Below are 8,410 nucleotides of genomic sequence, written 5' to 3'. Positions count from 1 at the left end.
GGGTCAGCGGCGGCAGAGTCAGCACAAGCAGCGGGTCTCAGCCTCCTCTGTTTCCAGCCTCCTGCAGGGGAGGAAGAGCCCCTGAGGGTCTGTGCAGTTATCTTCAGACCCTCACAGACCCCGCCACCTCAGACCCCAAATCTGCACCCCCCCCCCCCCCCAGGAGGAGGAGAGAGCCTGGAAATGTCTGCACAGGTTTCTGCTCAGGTAGGAGATTGTCAGCACCTTCTGCTGTGTTTGTAGAAATATACTGAATAATCCTGGAGGAAATCTCTGCCAGGAGCCGGGCTGAGCTGTGCCCTTCTATCCGGGGACCTCTGGGGGGCTTTCCTTCCGGGCCTGGGGGTGTTTGTGGTCATCATTTGTGTTAAAGAGGGGATCTGTGCACTGCATCTTACTGCACTGAGGGGTCTGTGCACTGCACCTTACTGCACTGTGAGGAATCTGTGCACTGCATCTTACTGCACTGAAGGATCTGTGCACACTGCACTACATCTTACTGCACCGAGGAATCTGTGCATGCTGCACTGCATCTTACAGCGATGTGAGGAATCTGTGCACTGCATCTTACTGCACTGTAAGGAATCTGTGCACTGCATCTTACTGCACTGTGAGGAATCTATGCACTGCATCTTACTGCACTGTGAGGAATCTGTGAATGCTGCACTGCATCTTACTGCACTGTGAGGAATCTGTGCACTGCACTGCATATTACTTCACTGTGAGGAATATGTGCACTGCTTCTTACTGCACTGTAAGGAATCTTTGCACTGCATCTTACTGCACTGTGAGGTGTATGTTCATGCTGCACTGCACCTTACTGACCTGTGAGGAATCTGTACACACTGCATCTTACTGCACTGTGAGGAATCTGTGCATGCTGCACTGCATCTTACTGCACTGTGAGGAATCTGTGCACTGCACTGCATCTTACTTCACTGTGAGGAATCCGTGCACTGCTTCTTACTGCACTCTAAGGAATCTGTGCACTGCACTGCATCTTACTGCACTGTGAGGAGTCTGTGCACTGCATGCACTGCATCTCACTGCACTGTGAGGTGTATGTTCATGCTGCACTGCACCTTAGTGCACTGTGAGGAATCAGTACATACTGCATCTTATTGCACTGTGAGGAATCTGTGCACTGCATCTTACTGTACTGTGAGGAGTCTGTGCACTGCATGCACTGTATCTTACTGCACTGTGAGGTGTATGTTCATGCTGCACTGCACCTTACTGCGAGGAATCTGTACATACTGCATTTTACTGCACTGTGAGGAATCTGTGCACTGCATCTTACTGCACTGTGAGGAATCTGTGCACTGCACTGCATCTTACTGCACTGTGAGGAGTCTGTGCACTGCATGCACTGTATCTTACTGCACTGTGAGGAATCTGTACAGTGCATCTTACTGCACTATGAGGAGTCTGTGCACACTGCACTGTGAGGGATCTGTGCACTGCATCTTACTGCACTGTGAGGGATCTGTGCACTGCATCTTACTGCACTGTGAGGAATCTGTGTACCACACTGCTTCTTACTGCACTAAGAGGAATCTGTGCACTGCATGTAACTGCACTGTGAAGAACCTGTGCATTACACTGCATCGTACTGTACTGTGAGGAATCTGTGCACTGCATCTTACTGCACTGTGAGGAATCTGTGCAGTGCACTGCATCTAACTGTACTGTGAGGAATCTGTGCAGTACACTGCATCTTTCTGCACTGAAGGATTTGTGCACTGCATCTATGTGCACTTCCCTGCATCTTACTGCACTGTGAGGAATCTGTGCACTGCATTGCAGGTGACGCCAGAGACCCCTCCTGATAGGTGCTTACCTCTTTCAGTAGCCAAACCTCCTTTTTTTGGCTATTTAGGGTCTCTCCTCTGGGCTATTCCTCAGATAACGAATGCAAGAGCTCACCAGAGTTCCTCTGCATCTCCCTCTTCACCTTCTGCCAAAGAATCGACCGCTGACTGCTCAGGACTCCTGCAAAACCTCAACAAAGTCTCAAGACGACTACTAGCAACCTTGTATCGCTTCATCCTGCCGGCTTTCTCAACTGTTTCCAGGTGGTGCATGCTCTGGGGGTAGCCTGCCTCCTCTCTGCACCAGGAGCTCTGAAGGAATCTCCCGTGGGTCGACGGAATCTTCCCCCTGCAACCGCAGGCAACAAAAGACTGCATCACCGGTCCTCTGGGTCCCCTCTCAGCACGAGGAGCGTGGTCCCTGGAACTCAGCAACCCTGTCCAAGTGGCTCCCACAGTCCAGTGACTCTTCAGTGCAAGTCTGGTGGAGGTAAGTCCTTGCCTCCCCACGCTAGACTGCATTGCTGGGTACCGCGTGATTTGCAGCTGCTCCGGCTCCTGTGCACTCTACCAGGATTTCCTTTGTGCACAGCCAAGCCTGGGTCCCCGACACTCCTTCCTGCAGTGCACAACCTTCTGAGTTGTCCTCCGGCGTCGTGAGACTCCCTTTTGTGACTTTGGGTGGACTCCGGTTCACTCTTCTTCCAAGTGCCTGTTCAGGTACTTCTGCGGGTGCTGCCTGCTTCTGTGAGGGCTCCCTATGTTGCTGGGCGCCCCCTCTGTCTCCTCTTTCAAGGGGCGACATCCTGGTCCCTCCTGGGCCACAGCAGCACCCAAAAACCTATGCCGCGACCCTTGCAGCTAGCAAGTCTTGTTTGCGGTCTTTCTGCGTGGGAACACCTCTGCAAGCTTCTTCACGACGTGTGACATCCATCCTCCAAAGGGAAGTTCCTAGTCCTCTTCGTTCTTGCAGAACACCAGGTTCTTCCAACAGGTGGCAGCTTCCTTGCACCTTCAGCTGGCATTTCCTGGGCTCCTGCCCACTCTCGACACTGTCGCGACTCTTGAGCTTGGTCCCCTTCTCTTACAGGTACCTAGGTCCAGAAATCCACTGTTGTTGCATTGCTGGTGTTTGTTCTTCCTGCAGAAACCCCATATCACAGCTTCTGTGCTCTCTGGGGGTAGTAGGTGCACTTTACACCTACCTTTCAGGGTCTTGGGGGTGGGCTATTTTTCTAACCCTCACTGTTTTCTTACAGTCCCAGCGACCCTCTACAAGCTCACATAGGTTTGGGGTCCATTCGTGGTTCACATTCCACTTTTGGAGTATATGGTTTGTGTTGCCCCTATACCTATGTGCTCCTATTGCAGTATACTGTAACGTTACACTGCTTGCATTACTTTTCTTGCTATTTCCTGCATAATTTTGGTTTGTGTACATATATCTTGTGTATATAACTTATCCTCATACTGAGGGTACTCACTGAGATACTTTTGGCATATTGTCATAAAAATAAAGTACCTTTATTTTTAGTAACTCTGTGTATTGTGTTTTCTTATAGTAGGAGCTTTACATGTCTCCTAGTTCAGCCTAAGCTGCTTTGCCATAGCTACCTTCTATCAGCCTAAGCTGCTAGAAACACCTCTTCTACACTAATAAGGGATAACTGGACCTGGCACAAGGTGTATGTACCTCTAGTACCCACTACAAGCCAGGCCAGCCTCCTACAAAGTTGACATCACAACTTCCCACACAACAGTACGCCCTACAACATGCATTTCTTATAATGTCACCTAACATAACAATACAATATTTCTGCATTTGGCTTAAAGACTCTCTACTGTGGATTCCTCTCTAGCTCTCTCCCACCTCTCCCCTTCCTGCTCACTGCCACACCTGCTCCTGACCCCCACTTACTCAGCAACTCACCACCACTAAAACTCAGTCTCCAAATAAAACTCACCGGCTACTTCATCCAAGGTCCCTACTCTGCCTTCTCATCTTAAACCACCACAGTATTCACTGGCATACCACCCGCAGCATACCATACAAACTCCACACCGAGAACACCACAATCATTCACACCTTGCCACATGACTCAACACTGCAAAGACATGGTCAGTAGCATCACTTAATACATCTTACCATACACCACCAGGTCACGCTTGCCTTAACTCACTTGCGCTTACCACCACCCCCAACACCATCGACCATCTTGTCACTTGTGCCTTACCCATTTTATTTAGTGCACCAATCTACCCCACGCTTTTCAGTGGCCATTGTACTGATCATAGACCAATAGATAAAACACTTATACAGTAGTAGTTTTGCATAGAGCGAACCTTACCCAAGGTCATAAGAGCACTTCACCAAAGAAATAGGCCACATTCCATTCTTTGGCACAGAGAGATCTGCAGAGATTCGAAGCTGCTTCCTCGGTTTGCATGGTTGGCAGCTTTACCCACTAGGCAACATTCCCTTCAACTTAGAAACATACACCCTCCCTGTCTGATGTCAAAGCGATCGATTAGTGAACTAAAAGGGAAGTCTGTTGTAATGCTCACTCTATATGTGGCCTAGCTATTTAGCTCATTCTCTTTACTGTCTTGCTCAGTCAAAGTCGAAAAGTTTGTTTACGCCCCACCCCTTTCTCAAGTCACCAGCCCCTACTGTTGAGTTGCAAAGGCCGGTGTAAAAGATACGTTTTGCAGCTGAGGCGATGCATCAGTTTCAATGAGCTCTGAGGCTGCGATGGGGAGCTGTAGAGTCGTCAAGGCTGCCGTCAACAAGGGATGCGAATAACAAAATGTTGCTCAGCGGCGGTTCTGAAGGCAACGCGCTGGTCTCAAGATCCTGCTATGTGAGTCTGTTGCATCGGTTCCAACCCAAGCAGTAGTGGTGATGCACCTGATCTGTTCCACGCAACAGTGACAATGCAACGGTTTTGCTCCCGCAGCAGAGAATGTGAAGGTCCCACAGGAGCAAACACCTTAGGCCCACTTTCAAAGGACCTGGACTGGAGTGTCACGAATTGGCAGAGCAGACTCACAGATGGCAGAGCCCAGGTGCAGAAGCAGGGTGGTTGAAAGTCTTATGTCACTGAGACTTCAGATCAGGAGGCCAGACAGCTAGACCTTGCAGTCACTCTTTGGTCAAGTGATGTAGGTCCAGTCCTTCTCACTCAGGCAGGGGTACAGCAGGCAGCAGGGCAGCACAGCAAGGCAGGAGTCCAGCAAAGCAACAGTCCAGCAGTGGCAGTCTTTCAGAAGCACACCAGGGCTTCTTCCTGGCAGAGTATGCACAAGTTTAGAAGTGTATTGTGTTGGTGGTGTGAGAGTTCCAGTACCTATACCTAGCAGGGCCTTTGAAGTGGGAGAGACTTCAAAGACAGGTGTTTGAAGTGCACAGATGTCCTCCCTTCTTGCCCTGGCTCCAGACTTACTACAGGGGGTTATGCAGCCTTTTATGTGGGGACAGGACACAGCCTGTTCAGGTGTAAGTGAGGCTGGGCCCAGCTCCTCCCACCCATCCTGCCAGGGTGGCCCATCAAGTCACAACTAAGCTCCCATTGTGTGTGGCTATCAAGGGGGAATACACAAAGCCCAGCTTTGACACAGCCCAGACAAGTGATCATAGATGGGCATTATGCACCAAATGGCTAAAGTCAGAAAATGCCAACTTTCTAAATGTGGCACATCCAGAATTTCAATGTGAAATCAGACCACACCATAAGTTGTGATTTAAAATTGTGGTCCCAGTGACACCAAACCTGAAAAGTTTCTCTCTTCCAGATTGTGAATTACACTTATAAGAGGTAATAAGGGAATCCCAATGTTATCTTATGGAAGAGGTAGGCCTTGCAGTAGTAAAAAACAACTTTGGGAGTGGTTCACTACCAGGACATGTAAAACGTAAAAGTACATCTTGCCTTTTAAATACATTGCACACTACCTCTGGGTTGTCAAGGGCTACCTTAGGGGTGACTTGTATGTATACAAAGGGAAGGTATGGGCCTGGCAAAGAGGTTATTTTGCCAAGTCAACATGGCAGTGTAAAACTGCCCACACAGGCTCTGCAACAGTGGCGGCTCACAGGAGGGAAAAGGGGTGGGGTGGGGTGGTGTGGCGCATGGCAGAGGAGGGGGGACACGACAAAAAAAAATAATGTAATGAAAAAAACTTACCTTTTTGCTCCATTCCACGCTGCTACCATCTGCTCCTAGACTGGACTACAGACACAAGCTCCCAGCCTGCCCTGCATCCAGTTCCAACACTGCTTTCAAGCTGCTAGGAGCATGATAGCAGCATTAGGACTGGAGGCAGAGTGAAAGTCTCTGTCTGCTGTCTCCAATCCTGCAACACATTGCCTGCATTGCTGGAGAGAGCCTAGTGTGCATGTGTGTATGGCCGGCCCGAGACGGCCGCCCAAACATACATGAGCACTGAGAGGGAGTGCTGTGCACTCCCCCTTGTCCCCGTCACAGCCCCATAGCCCCTCCCTTTTCACTATAAAACGATGATAAACATAGTTTATTATTGTTTTATAGTGAAAGGTTTGCTGCTGCTGGGGGGGAGGAAGAGGAGCCACCCCTGCTGTGCAATGCCAGGCCTGAGACATGGTCAAAGGGCTACTAAAGTTGGTGGTACAATCAGCACAGCAGGCCCACTAGTAGTATTTAATTAACATGCTCTGGGCTGGCCATGAAAAGAGACTCAATGCTAATGTCCCATTCTCTTTGATAATTGTCCGTCCAAGGGCCTCTATTTTTCAGAAGCTTAATCCATCACATGCAAAGTTGGAATCAATTACATCCCACTGTGGCACTACATTAGGTGCCATTAGCCGCGCACATCTGTCCTCCTCAATTCCCAAACGGTAGAGGAGTGGAACGATTTGGAGGATTGACAATGAAACTTGTGTGGGCGAAATACGTTGGCTGTTGCTTGCTTTTGATGTGTGGTGTTTTTAAAGACAATAGGAAAATAAAGTGAAGAACTGGACATAACTGAGAATTTGAAGAGGACTGTTTTCTTAAATGTTTATCGATACGATGCACCTCTAATATGTTTTTGGTTATAAAAAGACTGCAGTTCCCTGAAGCCATTGAAATTCATTACTACAAAAGACTAAATAAAACAGATGGGCTATCAGTGGCTTTCTTGATGCAGCCAGGGAGCTTCCCTGACGATGCACATTGGAAACAAAATGGAGAAAATCAGTAAAATAAAAAAAGTAAAATGAATGGCATTGATCACTGGAAACATCAGAGTGAACCAATAGTGTAATCGACTCCTGACAATTCATGACCATGGGTGACAAGAGCTGGAAAAAGAAGAGAAAAGAAACCGGGCAAAGTTGAGATATAATACAAACAAGCATTTGTAATGCAATAGGTCTCGCATTTGCTTGAGTTAGAGCTAATGGAGTTGTAAATGCATAACTGGACTTTTCTTGCCATATAAATTGGTCAACCGTACCGCATAATTGGGTCCTCTCTGCTACAAAATTCTACTGGCCCTGCATATAATGAAAGCACTTCCATTTACCTTCTTCCTCTATCTGCAGCAAAAAATGAAAATACTGCCTTTATTTATTTTATTGTTTTATATTTTGATTTTGAGATTCCTCCCAATCTAGTGTGGGGACCCAGAGATGACCTAGACAGAAAAAGCATGTTGTGGCGTGAGTTATAGGCAAAATGCTTTGTAAAAGGAATGGCCCGCAAAGCGTTATGGGGCGAGTTTCTCCAAGTGCAGTGAATATTGTAGTAGCTTGACTGTGTTGCTCAGAACAGTCCCTAGAGGACACCATAATAAAAATAGCATTTGTAAGAAACATGATCATGTAACCATATAGTCAGCCCCTAAAGGGCCTAATGACATAAAAACAGAATGTCAGAAAGTATTGTAGTGCCTAGTACCATACTCTCTAGAAGACTTAGGGCCTCATTACAACCCTGGCGGTCCTTGATCGCCAGAGTAAATGTGATGGTAGTACCGCCATGGCAGTCCCGATGGTTGTAATCCGCCAGGGGAGCGCTGCAAGCAGCGCTGCTCTGAGGATTACGAGTCTCCATCCGCCAGCCTTTCCATGGTGGTAAATACCACCATGGAAAAGCTGGCGGTCAGGGTGACTCGGGGGGGGGGGGGGGCTGGGGACCCCTGCATTGCCCATGCACTCTGTTTCTGCCCAGCGGGGATATCAAATTACGGCCGGCGGGTTTCAGACTGCATATGAGGTCTGATGGCGGTACAATATTGGCAGGTGGCCTCCGCCGCCCGCCAATGTTGTCATGAGGGCTTTAGGCCCATATTAATGAAAAATGGAGCGCAACTGCGCTAACACGGTTGTGTGTCATTTTGTTTTTAAACTCAGCTAACTCCATTCCTTAAAGCCATCCATGCGCCAGATTTGTAAAATGACAATGGCGCTAAAGAATGGTTAGCGTAAAAAAAAGACACTAGCCGGGGGGATGGCGTTAAGGGAAATGGTGCTAGTGAATCAGAAATGCCGTTAGGCTGGTTAGCAGCAAAAGTCCTGCCGCTAATCAGCCTAGCGTCATTTTTTGGTGCACAAGCAGCCAAAAATTACTCCTGTC

At 48.4% G+C, this 8,410-nt stretch overlaps 1 pseudogene; it reads left to right on the top strand.

Annotated features, from left to right (window-relative positions):
- The first annotated feature begins 157 nt into the window (after positions 1 to 157).
- Positions 158 to 8,410, top strand: part of LOC138286926 (zinc finger protein 850-like) — a 322,857-nt pseudogene continuing 314,604 nt past the window's right edge.

This window comes from Pleurodeles waltl, chromosome 4_1, assembly GCF_031143425.1.
Source record: "Pleurodeles waltl isolate 20211129_DDA chromosome 4_1, aPleWal1.hap1.20221129, whole genome shotgun sequence".
NCBI lineage: Eukaryota > Metazoa > Chordata > Amphibia > Caudata > Salamandridae > Pleurodeles > Pleurodeles waltl.
Note: the sequence above shows the minus strand (reverse complement) of the source record. Positions and strands in the feature narration are given on the sequence as shown.